Below are 16,189 nucleotides of genomic sequence, written 5' to 3' on the forward strand. Positions count from 1 at the left end.
GTCCACAATCATGTCCTTGGTCTTTATTACGTTGAGCTGCAGATGATTGTGCTTGCACCATATGACAAAGGAGTCCACCACAGCCTCATCGTCTCATCACCCCAGCGGATGCATCTAACCACCGCAGAGTCATCAGGTGCAGGTGTCGGTGCAGCAGCTGAAGTCTGTGTTGTAGAGGGTGAATAGGAAAGGGGAGAAGATGGTCCCTTGTTTTGCTCCAGTGTTGCTGACCACCATGTCAGACACACACAGTGTTAAAGACGCTCAAGTCAAACTTGGGATATAGTTTGTAGAGAAAAAAAAGTGGTAATAATGTATTGCAGTTTATGGTATTGTAATACTCTGCATATGGAAAATGTTTATCATTGAAATTGTATCATTTTATGAATTAAGATTTCTGATGATATTGTGGACTCTACAGGGATTCCAACCTGTAGTGAAAAATTAAACCTGGACAGTTCTGAAGCTTTTGATGTATAAAATGAAGGGTATGTAATGTTGGCTGTTTCTAAGTAAACTGACATAATGTGTTGTGTTGTGTACGTGCCACATATTTTAGCAACATTTCAAATATAATTAGGTTATTGAAGAATGTGTTTCTGACTCTTAAAAGGCTCTTATATGTATACAAAATAAGTACATACAGTATTTGGTTGGAAAACAGTTTAACTAGCCCCGTTTAATTGCTCTTAATTTTGACTGTTTTCTCATTGTTTTCTACTTTTACACTAGTCTATTAGTTTTATATTTTTTCTCCAGTTTAATGGAGTCTGAAATTAGTCGCCAAGAACATCTCTAGTCCATTTACCATTGCACACTGTTCCCAGTCAGTGTGATTATGTTCATTTGCAACAAAAAGTCACAAACGAGCATAATCCTGAGTAAGTAAGATTGGAGAAGGCAATTTTTCCCCTTTTACAGAAACTTCAGAAGTCAACAAATCAGTGATGCTGAAAGGGGCCGTGAGCAATCAAGGACTATTTTCCTATATACCTATCTTTGACTGAAAAAACATCAAGTTCAAACATTTTCTCTGGGTCTGGAATTGCCATTCAATAAAATACAGAAAATAACTGACTAAAGTACAAGTGGACAAGCTCTTTGAAGGAAAAGTCGGGGGAACAATAAAGTAATGCAAAACCAAGCATAAGCTTGATGTGTTAACAAATGTCTCAGAGGCTGAACTGTCCTCAGATGAATATGAATGAACTTTTACAGATGTATGTGGCTAACATAAAAGAAAATGTTAGAATAAGAGGGAAAGGGGTATTTCCAGTGTGTTAAATAAGATTGAAATGCAGACTGGTAGCCTAATCTGGTTGTTCTTCTGTTCCCATTGCTGCTGTAGTCTGCCTCCATCAGGGAGTGCTGTTAAGAATCTGCAACTATGTTCCTTCTCATCTTCCTTCCCTACTTTAATCTCGACCCGAGTGCTTGGTTTTACAGTGAGTGAAGTGTGTCTTCTAAGCTTTGGTGAAGGAGAGACAAGGTTCTTCAAGTCCCAGCAGGTCTGAGAAGCTTCTTATGAGGCCCCTTAAAGACAACTTTTCAACAGAAGTGAGATCCTGACTGACTACAGCATTTTGCTTCTCTACAGAATTCTAGTGAAACTTCTGTACATTCTTGATAATTATTTGTGTTGTCCACATTGATGGCAAAAGGTGAGGAGCATAAAAATGATGCCATCACAAATGGCTTCATTTCTTGGGAGTGAAATGCTCTGAACCTATAGCCATTTCAGTCACGAACTGGATTAAGCACAGATAGAAGAAAGCATTTCCCTGCTGGGCATCTGTCCTACCCAGTGGCTCATTTCTTTCACTTAGAAGAGTGGTGGTCTTACATTAATGAAGCCTGTGTACCCAGGATGCTTCAGGCCAGCATTGACTTTTGGCTGTTTACTTGACTGTCTTTCCCTGGAAAGCTGTCAGGCCAGACAAGACTTTATGATGCCATTAAACATTAGCGTCAGACTGCTGAGGGACTGGATCTGGTCACTCTAACTGAGGTTAAATTAGCTTTTTTGGCAGACAAAAGAAATGCTACTGAGCTTAGAGCAGTATCAGAAGTGGAGCCATCAAGCCTAGTGTTACCTCAATATAGAAAGAAATTAGGTTATTCGGTTGACTTATGAATGAGCCATAATGAAGGTTTAAGGCTTTTGGGAATAGTGGCTTCATTACAAAATGCTTTATGTTAATAACTGGCATCTCCAAAAATAACTGAATTCAGCCTAGCAAAAGGATTCAATAAGGCAAAGCGGGCCTGATTTTAAAAGGGAACATAAGACATACAAAAAAAGCAATGAATGATGTCATAATTACTGCTTCAGGTAGTCTTAAATTGATAGGTTTTTACCTCAGTGACCTGGTGCTGATCATAAATCCAGCTATGTCCTGTAGGACACATTACTAAATATCAACGAAACACAAACAGTACTCATCACACACATTGTTGTGATGTTGTGCGATCATTGTGTAAAGATCTTTTGTGTTAACAGGACTAAATAAAGAGTTATACGAATACACCTTATTAACCTTATTTTGAACTGCGCTTCCTATTTTAGTCAACGTTCTATTTGCCTTTTTTTTCTTTTGCCACATGTTAGTTCTCATATGTATATAATAGGGGTGCAACGATACTCGTATCGATATTGAACCGTTCGATACAGTGCTTTCGGTTCGGTACGCATATGTATCGAACAATACAAAATTTTTAATTTTATCAACTTTTCTTCTGACTATGCTGTCTGTGTTGAGAGCTCAGTGGATCTGCGTTCGACTACTCCGCCTAGGCTGCACTGTCAAGCGCAGATCCACTGAGCGCAGCGCAAGCTAGCAAGACAGAAGCTAAGCTCGTTGCAACATGGCAAATTGAACCTCCCCCACCCTCATTCAGATCTGGCCTTTGGAACTATTTTGGTCTTCATGTGAAGTATGACCCTAAAGGTAAGCGCGTCATGGACAAAAGTAAAACAGTATGTCGGATGTGCACCGCAATGCTCAATTACATGGGTGGGAACTACTGCGTTAGCGCAGTTTGCTCGTTAACGTGTTGATGCTGTCCAGCCCCAGGCACGGGGCGATCCGAGGTAGCTTGTTAACGGAGATTTGCCGTGTTGTGGCGTTAACGTCATTTCAGATTAACACTTACAGCACTTGTGGGAACACAATGAATATGACTGCCCATTTACGCTGACATCATCCTAGTGCAAAGACAAGTGGAAGCAGACAAAAACAACAAGCACGCATGCTACAAACTTTACCCGAGTCATTTAGACAGCCGTTAGCACATGATTCTCCTTATGGGGACCTGATATGTTTAATATGCTGCTGAGAATATAGCCCAGAAGAAGCGTATAGTATAGCTTTTATTTTGGAAAGAGACATTTCTCTGTAATAAATTCTCTTTTCCAAAGATGAGTGATTTCTCAATCAGATAGATTTATTATTTTATCCCTTTGTTGTTTCAGCAACATTAAATTTAAAAACTGTACTTTTGAGTTAAAATATATATTTATAATTTTAATAAATGACAAATTAAAAAAAGCATGAGCATTTTTTGTATCGAAAAAATATCGAACCGTGACACCAAAGTATCGAACCGAACCGTGAATTTTGTGTATTGTTGCACCCCTAGTATATAAATATGATGTGCGATGTTCTATCTGTTACTCAGGATATCTGCAAGTCCTTAAAAAGTCTTTATTTGCTAATTAAAATATTACAAAATTATTAACTGTCCTAAATTTAGTTTGAAGGATTCTTAAATGTTATTTGGATGTTTCATAAATGAGATTTTGAAGTACACAATGTTTTCACCACCTGTTCAGATTTAGATCACGCAAAATGACATGAATTTAGACGACAGAAGACATGACAAGCAGAATTTAAGCTGTTCTTTAAGATTTTGTTCTTTGTAGGCTTTTTTTTTTAAATACATTTTAAAAAAGTTAATTGTAATAGTAAATTGATAAGACACATTATACTTCAAGGTTGGTTCATCTATATAAGATACTTTTGCCTGATACATATACCTAGTGGGGTCATTTTGGGTCCATTTTCAGGCCACAGACATGTTTCATCATAGTAACTGAGATTACACTGCTTTTCAATCATAACTACCGCAATCCCTTCATACCTTTTGTTACTGCTCATACTAAAATCCAAGTTCTCCTGAAAAGTCCTGAAGAAGCGTGAATGCACAGTAGCATTGTCTCCATAAAACACATTAAACTACTAAATTATTTCCTCTGGGTCTTAATCACCTAACAGACTTTGTTCATCTTATTGTCCCAAGACCTCACATTCCCTGTGATGATAGCTGGAACAGGTGATTTATATTTAAACTTAGATGTCTACTTTGCTCGACCTCTGAAGCCTTGTTGTCTCCCCCGTAGCTCCTCTGGGATTACAGGCCTTCCTCCGGGCAGTAAAACTGTCATGACGATTAGCTGCTGCTGATTCCAATAGTGCAATGTGAAACCACAATTAGACTTGCAAAACTTGACTTGCCATTTATATTTTTTAAATAAATTTTAATGGATGATAAAAGTCATAAAAATAATAACATTAAAATAAACTAAAATTAAATTGGTATGAAACATTAAATTTGTGGTTTAAATGTAGACAACAGCATCTTGGTGCAGTTGTTAACACTGTCATCTCACTTACAGTATATAGGTGTTGGTGACCTGTGCAGTGTGTATTCTGCGTCTTGCTGTATGACAGCTGGGATAGGCTCAAGTCCCTGCCCCAGAACACTGAAATGGATAAGTGGATGAAGATAGATGGATAACTTTAGACAGCCTGCTACCACCGAGGAAGCATGTAGTCATGCCCAAAAGTTTTTGATTGAGTTCCACCAGTTCAGCTTTACAACAAGATGGCAAGGTAGGACGAACCGTGACAAATTCTCCAAGGTGCTGGGAACAATTCATACACAAAGTACCTTTAAAAAAAAAAAAAAAAAAAAAACAGAAACCTTGCACGATACACAATGGATAAAAACTGGTGCTAACATCAAATTTTGTGGTTTGAATCATTCACACTTCTCTTGTAGCACCAAATACATTTCCACAGTACAGATTTTTTTTTTTCAGTTCCCTTTTAACATGGTCAGAGAATAACCAACAGAGGATACGTCTTTAAGCAAGAGCTACACTTTGAATCTAAAATATAAAACGCATACTAAGCAGTAGAGGCTGCACACCACAGCTAGTGCAAGCATAGTGACCCAGTTTTCAAAAGAGCGTTGACTAAGTGGGACTTGGATCATCATCCTTACTTTTATTCTGAAAAAGATCCTGATAACAAGGAGCCCTTACATAGTGGTTCATGCTGTATTTAATTGGTGCACCATAATATACTGATTTTAACAACTTGTGTTTTTATGTGTAGCAGGCCTGGGTTTGACAAAAGAGGATACAGGGCAGTTTTAGATCCTCGTGTTGTGATCCCTGGTGTTGATGGTGAGGAATCCTGTGAGTTCAGTGATAAATGTTCTTCTTTCTGGAGTTTAACACTGAATTTTGAGCAGAGCAAGCAGTTTTCCTTTGTCTTTTGAGGGCATTAAATAGCTTGAAATTAAAATACTGGTGAGCAAATTTCCATTTTTTTCACATATTGATGATGTGGAGACAAAAAGCAATTAAGCTCTTTGCAATAATGCAATTAGACTCTTAGTTTTAACCAACAGAGAAGGTTATCCCCCTTTAATTTGGACACTTTAATGATAGTATGTGAGGAAAATGAGGGAGCATTTGTTTTCTCTACTTAAATTTGTGTAGCTGATCTGCGGATTCTAATTGGCAACATTCTCACAGTCCAGCTCTCTAATCTAAAAGCCACCAACAGGCCAAATATACCGCAGTCAAGTTAATTTAAATTGGGCTCTACCAGCATGATGAAGAGTAAGGCACAGTGCCAGAATAACTGCATCTGCAGTTAGTCCCAGTTGGAGATGGTATTTCACTGAGACAAATGAAGACAGACACTGAGAGAATTGGGAACCCCCAAATTAAAGGCATAGCACAGTAAGGATTGGCCTAGATTGATCCCTTTTTTGAAGCATAAAAGCAGCATTTGTTTTCTCAAGCATAAAAGCACTGTCGACTGTGTGAGTAGATAAAAAAAAAAAAAAAAAAGATGTTTGCATTTTTTAGTTTTTCTAGTATGTTCAGTCCCTTATCTGAAAAGGACACTACAAGATTAGCACAGGTAATGTTTTATTCAGTTTTTCTTGTAATTTGGTTTGTAAGATTTTTGCTGTTGTAGAATTCTAAAAAAACTACAAGAAGAAAAGCACGGCTCCTTTGAAAGCTAATGGGACTGGCTTGGAAAGATTGCATAGTTGTAAGTCCACATACTGCTGTGCTTTCATAGTATTTTACATGTAATCACAGTGCTTTTTTTTTCATCAGAGTTACATATTCGGTTTCTGACTGAGGCAACTGTTGTTGTGATTTGGTGGTACATACAGTGGGGCAAAAAAGTATTTAGTCAGCCACCGATTGTGCAAGTTCCCCCACTTAAAATGATGACAGAGGTCAGTAATTTGCACCAGAGGTACACTTCAACTGTGAGAGACAGAATGTGAAAAAAAAATCCATGAATCCACATGGTAGGATTTGTAAAGAATTTATTCGTAAATCAGGGTGGAAAATAAGTATTTGGTCACCTCAAACATGGAAATCTCTGGCTCTCACAGACCTGTAACGTCTTCTGTAAGAAGCTTTTCTGTCCCCCACTCGTTACCTGTATGAATGGCACCTGTTTGAACTCATCATCTGTATAAAAGACACCTGTCCACAGCCTCAAACAGTCAGACTCCAAACTCCGCCATGGCCAAGACCAAAGAGCTTTCGAAGGACACCAGGAAAAGTATTGTAGACCTGCACCAGACTGGGAAGAGTGAATCTACAATAGGCAAGCAGCTTGGTGTGAAAAAATCAACTGTGGGAGCAATCATCAGAAAATGGAAGACGTACAAGACCACTGATAATCTCCCTCGATCTGGGGCTCCACGCAAGATCTCATCCCGTGGGGTCACAATGATCATGAGAACGTTGAGCAAAGATCCCAGAACCACACGGGGGGACCTGGTGAATGACCTGCAGAGAGCTGGGACCAAAGTAACAAAGGTCACCATCAGTAACACACTACAACGGCAGGGAATCAAATCCCGCAGTGCCAGACGTGTTCCGCTGCTGAAGCCAGTGCATGTCCAGGCCCGTCTGAAGTTTGCCAGAGAGCACATGGATGATACAGCAGAGGATTGGGAGAATGTCATGTGGTCAGATGAAACCGAAGTAGAACTTTTTGGTATAAACTCAACTCGTCGTGTTTGGAGGAAGAAGAATACTGAGTTGCATCCCAAGAACACCATACCTACTGTGAAGCATGGGGGTGGAAACATCATGCTATGGGGCTGTTTTTCTGCCAAGGGGACAGGACGACTGATCCGTGTTAAGGACAGAATGAATGGGGCCATGTATCGTGAGATTTTGAGCCAAAACCTCCTTCCATCAGTGAGAACTTTGAAGATGAAACGAGGCTGGGTCTTCCAACATGACAATGATCCAAAACACACCGCCCGGGCAACAAAGGAGTGGCTCCGTAAGAAGCATTTGAAAGTCCTGGAGTGGCCTAGCCAGTCTCCAGACCTCAACCCCATAGAAAATCTGTGGCGGGAGTTGAAAGTCCGTGTTGCTCGGCGACAGCCCCAAAACATCACTGCTCTCGAGAAGATCTGCATGGAGGAATGGGCCAAAATACCAGCTACTGTGTGTGCAAACCTGGTAAAGACCTATAGTAAACGTTTGACCTCTGTTATTGCCAACAAAGGTTATGTTACAAAGTATTGAGTTGTATTTTTGTTATTGACCAAATACTTATTTTCCACCCTGATTTACGAATAAATTCTTTACAAATCCTACCATGTGGATTCATGGATTTTTTTTTCACATTCTGTCTCTCACAGTTGAAGTGTACCTCTGGTGCAAATTACTGACCTCTGTCATCATTTTAGGTGGGGGAACTTGCACAATCGGTGGCTGACTAAATACTTTTTTGCCCCACTGTACATAAAATTGAATTGAACTAATCTATGCTTTACATCACTTGCACTTTCCCACACTGACGGGCTCATTGGTGACGTCAGTGGTGTAGTCCAATAATCTTTCTATCCGACTTCTTCAGGCCAACCAGCCTCCACTCTGTGTACTTTAAATCTCATTGCCCATCTGTCATTCTCCCTTGTAACCTACCTCCTCCCCATCTATGCCTCTCCTCCATGTTACTCAGGCTCCTTCAAAGCCTCTATCTTCATAACCACCACCAGCACGTAGACTTCAGGAGGTCATGACCTAATACTATGGACTGGACTATTGGAGTCAAATCGCCAAATAGGTTAATTGAATTCTATACATGTATATCAAGAATTCCTTATTGAACTGATATTTGGATCAGATATCGGGGACAACAAGCCTAGTTGCATAGGCCTAAACCATCTGGCAACCACCGACCACTAGGGGAAAGTATGTTCTGTGACAGGTTGGCAAATGGTTGCTGGGAGTTTCTAGGTGAAATTGTTTGCAAAGAAGCATAAGGATGCAGAATCAAAAAGCTCCTTTGGAATTCTTTTGGCAACGAGCAGTTTGCCATGCTCATCAGTAGAGGCTCATGGAGGAGCTAGCATTAGCTCAAACACTTGGAAAGCCGAGAAAAAGCAGAAGGAAGAGAAGACAACAAAAAGTAATTAAAGTAAAAACGAATTCTTTAACAACTTGCAGAGCTTTACTCAACTGAACTCAGAGTGTGGACTCAGAGGTTTCATAGCACCTGTTAAACTGAGCTGCGTGACTCAGTCTAACTTAGCAGGTTTGTCATAGGAGATAGGAGTCTATCGGTGTTTGAGAAAAGTTGCAGCAGTGACAAAAAAGTGAATGCAGTTTTAGTGGCTGTCAGATTATTTCAGTCATCCATAAAGTGTGCTGATAAGCTGTGGTTGCGAAAAAATAGTAAGTGAAACAGGCTGCCAAGTTAGTCTGTTACCCTAATTGTGCTGTTGTAGTTTGCTTACTGCATTTCTCTATGCATGTTTGGAATGCAGTGTGAAATTTACTGTGCAGGGGAATCTGGAATATACGTGGATACTACCACATGACACATACCATCCATATTAATGTTGTTGTACACCCCCTGTGGGACTATAGCCACTCCCTGGTAGCAGCAGCCTAACCTATCATGGTAAAATACCCCATAACACTGCACAATCGCTTATGAATGGTTCAGAGACACGGCAGAGATCACTCAACATATGATCACCTCATCTGCCTCAGTTTATGTACACACTTCTTTGTGCTGCTTCCTTATTTTTTAGGGAGTGGCTGAGGTTATTGCCAATTGTTCACAAAGATGCTTGATGAGTGCCAACCCTATCATCAATATTATAGTAGATTTTCACTGTTTAGAGAGCTCTTTATATAAAATATTAAATTTTAAAATACCTGGAAAAAAAAGCCTGAGGACGAGCCAGTTGATCAGATTCTTGCAATGAATTATTAATGAAACACAGTAGGAGCACAGCACATTCTATCTCTCTCTATCTTTTTCTCTCTCTTTTTTTTATAAGTATGCAGATTTATTTTCTCTTCTGTTCCAGCAACTGCTCGTCCTTTTTTTTTTTTTTTTTTTTATCTGTCACACAAGTAACAGACAGAAGAGATAGAAGTTGCAGAAACATGAGCCAGTGTGTGAGGATTTAGCTCCTGTCACTTAATAATCAACATTATTCAAGGCTGTGTCATACACAGCAGTCTTCACCACAAGTGTGAAACCACAGGATTTCTGTTAATAACAAGTATGTTTGCGTGAAAGGCATCAAAAGAAAAGGCAGGTGCATATTGCAGGTAGAAATAACAAAGAAGCTTCCAGTAGACAAGCAGTTTGATGGACACACATTCTATAGGGAGGATGTATAGTCTACATTAGGGCTGTGCGATATGACCAAAATCTCATATCCCGATATAAAACATCTATCGTCCAATAACAATATAAATCACAAAAAATTTAATATTTTCTGTAAATTCTGTGAATCTCGGGTAGGTGAAGTGTTTCCAGCTGGGCGTCGTGTACCTGGAGTCGAGTGTTTTAACCGATGCATGAAACTGTACATTTTTAGACATAAGTTGTAACGGCCGCCGTTTTCTTTGTGAGTATTTATTACACGGCGTGCTGCGGGGAAAAGCCTGTTCTAACGTTTGAGTCTAAGGTTTATTTTTTAGCACCTGACGACTTTTTTTTTGCTTCTCCTCCCTCCATAATACTTTTTCACGTGATTCCATTTATTTTGAAAAGTCTCAACAGGATCTTGAGCTTTATTGTGAAAGGTTTATGTGAAAAATAAACAAGCGGACATGTGATGGTTTTACCGTCGTTGTTGCTAACAACAACCCATAAAAACAGGCGCTTGTCCGTCCGTAGTGTGGTTATATTAAATATAAGAGAAAGAGAGAACTTTAAGAAATTAATATAGCCACTACAGTGACCAACAAAACGATGAAAAAAATATTGCTGTAAACAGTTTATTTTGCGACACCACGAAACAAACGATAGCGTAAAATGAAACGATAGACGTTTTTATATCGTCATCTGATATATATCGTTATATCGAACAGCCCTAGTCTACATGTCTACATCTTTTTATGAATCTGACAGATATCCATGGCGATGCTGGCCTCCCAGAATGTTGCAGGAAATGTAGATGTGATTTCAGAAACTGAAAATGTATTGTCCGGTTTTAAAAAGCAAGATTTTGATAAAATAATCAGTTGCAGGAAATGCAATTTTACGATAACAAGAAAAACATGGCTCAGTCACAGAATCAAATAATACAGAAGCCATTCCTGTTCCAATATCCTCCCAGATAAATATCAATGAAAGGCTCTTTTCTTTCCAGATGGCATCTCATTCAATCAAGTGCTACCTTAGACCACAAGCTGGGCAGTAATTTAGTAGATTTTTATTGTTTATTTTGTGAATCAAACAAAACAGTCAAAAATCAGCTCTGTAATCATGACTCATCTCTGCATGCTTTAGAGGAATTACTTCATATTAGCCTGTGGCCAATCCATGCAAAAGAGAACAGGTCAGTATGTCAAACCTCAAATTTATGAAAATAAGGAAAATAAACATAATCACACAGTTTAACCAATATTTATTTTGCATTTTTTTTGGTCTATTTTGCAATAATATAATTTTTTATTGACAACAAGACTTTTTACAGGAGCGGCTCCCATCCATCAGCATACACACAGCTCAGTGATACACGTGATAGCTGGTCTGCCTTCATTAACCATGCACGCCACATCCATGTCTTGTTTGATGGATAACTTCTTGGCACATGAGTGCATTTCTCTGAAACATCTGACCTTTATTGACACGGTCCACTTCAATATACTGAGCAATGAAGGGCTCCATCTATTCAATACATGATTGCTTTCGTGAAACGCCTGCTTAAAGAACTCTTTTTGGAATATGTGGGTAGAATTAGCATTTTGCCAAATAAATGAAATCAAGTGACCTTATATGATGAATAGAACAAACAGCATCCTATTCATCACATTCATCAAGAGCTGAAGATGAATAAAAGATTATCATTTACACCCACAATCAGTACAGGTCAATGATTTTAACCCAGACAAATTATTTAGACAAATGTCTTTTTTTTACTCTGAGAATTTGGCTGAGAATATCTAAACGAGCCTCTGTATTTGTCAGGAAAATGTATAGACATAGACATAGTTGTGAAACTTGGTTAATAAAGTCATAGTCATCCAGTGCACAGTGTGAATACAGAGGTTTAAGTTCTGTTATAATTGGTTGGCTTTGATCTCCGAACTCTGCAGGAGACTGCTTATGATCCATCCCCAGAGAAACCTGTACTGTGCGCCTCAGTCAGCTCCAAAACCTCCAGGTTCTCATCCTTTTCCAGAATTGAAGACAACACAGCCGGCAGCTCATTCTGATGTAACAGCTTTACTCTTACTTGAAGGTCAGTAACTCTGTTTTGTGGCCTGAAGCTTGTAGTCATTTCTTTCCTGACTGTCTTAGCTGGGACTCCTCCTGCAGGACTACGAAAGCCATATGTCTTCTCCTATTAATATTTTAATTTAAATTTTTCCATATCTTCAGTTTAGGATCTTGATTTCTTTTTTATTAATTAGCTGTATTTACATGTATCATTATATCATTTATGTAGTAAGTTGAGTTTCATTTTAGTAATAGTATTGTTTCCGAAACTATTTTGGATTGAAAGTTCTTTTGTATATTACAGTATAATTTATCACTGATAAATTGTTGTTTCTAAAAAAAAAAAAAAAAAAGGACAGCTGGAAAATTTGTTAATCATGGATGCATAAATGTGCATCCGGTTCTGATATACATTAATGCAGTTCACTAGTGTTATGTGTGGGTTCAAACACACATCTGTGTGTACAAATCTGCACTCAGAGTCGATTAGAAAAATTTCAGTAGAAATGACTGCTTGCCTGTGTCTGTCCACATATTCAAGCAAATATATAGGGGGGGGGGGGGGTCATGCTTCATCCAACCTATACAGCCACATTGACGTATCGACGCAATGAACAGCAGCGGTGGAAGACGGATGAATGTGTATATATCCATTGGCTGTGACAGCTAAATTAACTGTTGCCAACTAAACTTTTCACCACCTACAGCTTGTTAAGAGACTTCTTTGTCTGATTAAATAAGATAAGTTGGAAAGGCCAAGGTTATAGTTAAGTATATGATAAAGCAAAGGACAAAGCAAACATATACCTTAACATAGCATCTATTCCAGTTATGCTTCCCTCGCCTAAGCATGGTATTAATTATACAGTAATAAGGACTCAAAACAACATCATTGACTTTGGAGGCCACCGTTGTCAATATCATCCTTTTCAATAACAGGCCACCAGTTGATGTTACTTCTTCTCTGTGCTACTTGCTTGTGCTTTGTAGACATGCTGCAGGGATTGGTTTGCTGTCTGTATACATCCCTGAGAGAGGGTCTGTCATTCATAGCCACACTGTTTATTTTTTGACCTTTGCATTCGTTGTATCCATCTGTCCTTTGGCTGGCTTTGCAAGTGGAGCCGTGTCCTCTGAGGAAAGGCAAGGAGGAGGAGATGAAAGATTCATACAGGCACACGCGGCATGAGGGAGGTAGCAGGAGAGCTCCACCAGAGAGAGTTAATTAGGATCTCCCTTTCCCAGGCAATCACTCTGCTCTTGACATTTCATCTCACTTTTTCCCGAACAAATCTCCCTACGACTTGCAGAGACAGGCAGAGAGACAGAGAGGAAGTGCTTGACCTTGGTTAGGTGTTGTGCTGCATTGCTAGTTTTAGCTCACATCAGTCTGCCTGCCCATGATAACGTTCAACATGAAACAGTGGAATAATCCCACAGCTCTCCAAGCAACCTGTCTCTAACAGTCTGCCTCCTTTCACCTGAAAGGAAGAGCCCATTCTTTTGTCCTCCCTGGTGCAAATTCATTATTTTGTAGAAGAAGCACACATATAAATGTTCCACAGACACATTTCCGAAGGCCCATACTTTCCCTGCTGTATCAAAACCCCCAGAAAAACACATTCATACGCAAATCAGTCCCAATGGTGAGGTTAGCAAGAGTGCAGCGATACAATAAATGAACAAAACAGACCATCAACACTTAGGATTTTTTTTCTTCTCATAATAATAAAAATAGGAAACATAATCATAGCTTGGCTAAATTGAAAACCTTCAGTGTTCAGTGAGAGAGAGAGAAAGATCTGATGATCAAGCCATAACAAGAGAAAGGATTGGTCTGAGAGAGAGACACTGTGAGAGTGTGTGAGGAGGTAAAATGTGTTTATTGTCCCTGTCTCCCTGTCTGTCATTTGAAATTGGAGAAAGCAGACTGTATTATTGGACACCAGTGCCAGTCGCAGCCAATGATCTGGCTCCGTGATAGATCTGTTTAATGCTCACTTTATAGCTGGCAATCCCCTGCTGAGGATTTTTCAGAAAGCTGACAGAGTGGTGTGTAGGTAACCTGCACGCAGAGAAAGGGGAAAATTACTGTTCTGAAATTACTTTGACTCAAAGCTTTAAAGTGGCATCTCAGTCCCCTCAACCTTTTTCGACTAGGCCGAAATAGATGACAGAATTTCCTCACCTCTCAAAGGTTTCATGGTGATAGGAACAAACAAAAGTGGGAGTATTTGTGACAACACACATAATACGTATGAAACGTGACTTGCCTCTGACATCCTCACTGAGTTTTACAGCCATTCGTTGCTGTTTTTATGTAGTCTGGCATGAAGCGGTGCAAGGACTTCTTTGATTACAGTTCTGAGATGCTTGTCACATGACCCGAGGGGTCATGAAGTCAGTGGTGGGCATTCAGCAGGACCTTGGCAGAGGCATTACCAATTTGTTCATTAGACCTTTATATGGGTGTAGGTCAGTGGGGCTCTGACAGGTGTTGTTGAGATGAACGACTTGGTTGTAAACTCGCACACATTTCGATCTTCACTCGTCAGTGAGGGCAAACGCTTCCAATAGAAACAGTAGTCATGGAAATGAGGGTTACTAACCCTGCCATGCTTAATTCATAAATCAGCTTCTGTGACCGCTAATGAAGCCAGTGTTTAGCGGAAGAGTTTTTCCATCCAAGTGTTGTTTTTTTGACACAAGAAATAATATCAGTGGAATAATTTTCCAGTCCTTTGTCAGATGTCTGACAGCTCTGAAGTGAAGTCCTTAATGATTTGTATAATTGTAATCATCTTTCTTTTTTCCATTTTCCATTGTCTTAGGAACTCCACTGTCAGAATAATTTCATTTTAAACATTTAAATAATTCTCTTACTACGAACACAACCCAAAGAAATACATTGCAGTTCACATTGTACTTCACTAGAACTCCAAGTTAAAAGTCAAGTCTTCCAGTTAGACCATGTCAAGTCTTCATGTAGCCTTATATTTAACAATTGTATGGTAATTTATGGTAATAACAGTTGCCTCTAGATTAAAGAATGTCACGGCTTTAAAGTGTTTTTTAAAATTAGCTAAAACAGAGTCAGCTTGGACATTTTAAAACTGTTTTTCGGTGCTACAGTTGAGTGCTTAATTATCCCTAATTTCCTCTGTCAAATTGTCTTCATCTGCAGATGGAGAATGTTTGTCAAAAGGAAGTACTAAAACACATTCAGAGCCAACTGAAGCCGTGCAGCAAAATGATTGCAACTAGTACGTTGAATTATAAATAGCAGCTGCTTTCAATTTGCTGAAATTAATATTTTGAAAGAATGTATTTGGGGAATACAGTTATTTGCTTCCTTGCTGAATGCTTAATGAGGAACTGATGCCACACTCATGTTTGCAGAGTAAACATGAAGTTACACCAGCAGCCATTTAACTTAGCTTAGCACTGGGGGGAAAGGCTAGAAACAGCTTTACTAAAGCATAAAAAAACAGGTTTACAGCTGCTTTCTTTCTTTCTTTGACTGGATCTGACCCGAGATTTAGTCCTGTGCACTTAAGAATTCATCCTATTACTTTTATGAGCAATCATAAATAAGCACTGGAGACTCAGTTCCACTGGCTTTAAAGGCAAGTCCTAAAAATTACATTGTGCACAAATGACTCATGAAATCAGTTAAAGAGACTGATGATACAGTAAAGAAAAATTCTTGTTACTTTACAATAATTAAAATAAAAATAAATCAAAATAAATGATCAAACTAAAATTTTGGCTAGGGAACTGTGTGGCAGCGCACCTAAATAAGATCATGTCTTAGAGGTACACACTGTCATTTCCTGTTATTTTCTGATTTCTCCAGTTTAAAACATTATCCTCGTGTGCACAGTAACTAGTGTTTTCACTGTGCTGGAAGTCTATAGCTCTATCTGTTTGGAGATATTCATATGGATCCTGCTGCTATATGAGGCTACAGTGAAGAAACATCTGAATATTAATCCAGACAAATGATCTGTGACACTATATTACCTATAATTTTCAACTAGTTGTCTCTGCTCCATCCACAGCAGGTCTGTGCTCTATGTTTGGGGCCTGCCCCACAGTTTGAGAACCACTGGTGTACACATATCGCGTATTGTTATTTCGGTAAGCTCTGTGTATCT

At 39.1% G+C, this 16,189-nt stretch overlaps 1 long non-coding RNA gene across 1 annotated transcript in view; it reads left to right on the forward strand.

Moving 5' to 3' along the window:
- The window catches only part of LOC146678212 (uncharacterized), a 32,946-nt gene extending 20,901 nt beyond the window's left edge, over positions 1-12,045 (forward strand). Inside the window, exon 3 of the long non-coding RNA XR_014912181.1 lies at positions 11,909-12,045. This is a non-coding gene — a long non-coding RNA (uncharacterized LOC146678212). The remainder of the gene's footprint in view (positions 1-11,908) is intronic.
- The last annotated feature ends 4,144 nt before the right edge of the window (positions 12,046-16,189 follow it).

Source organism: Rhamphochromis longiceps, linkage group LG1, assembly GCF_057381845.1.
Source record: "Rhamphochromis longiceps isolate RC_006_pf linkage group LG1, R_longiceps_female_GT1.1, whole genome shotgun sequence".
NCBI classification, from domain to species: Eukaryota; Metazoa; Chordata; class Actinopteri; order Cichliformes; family Cichlidae; genus Rhamphochromis; species Rhamphochromis longiceps.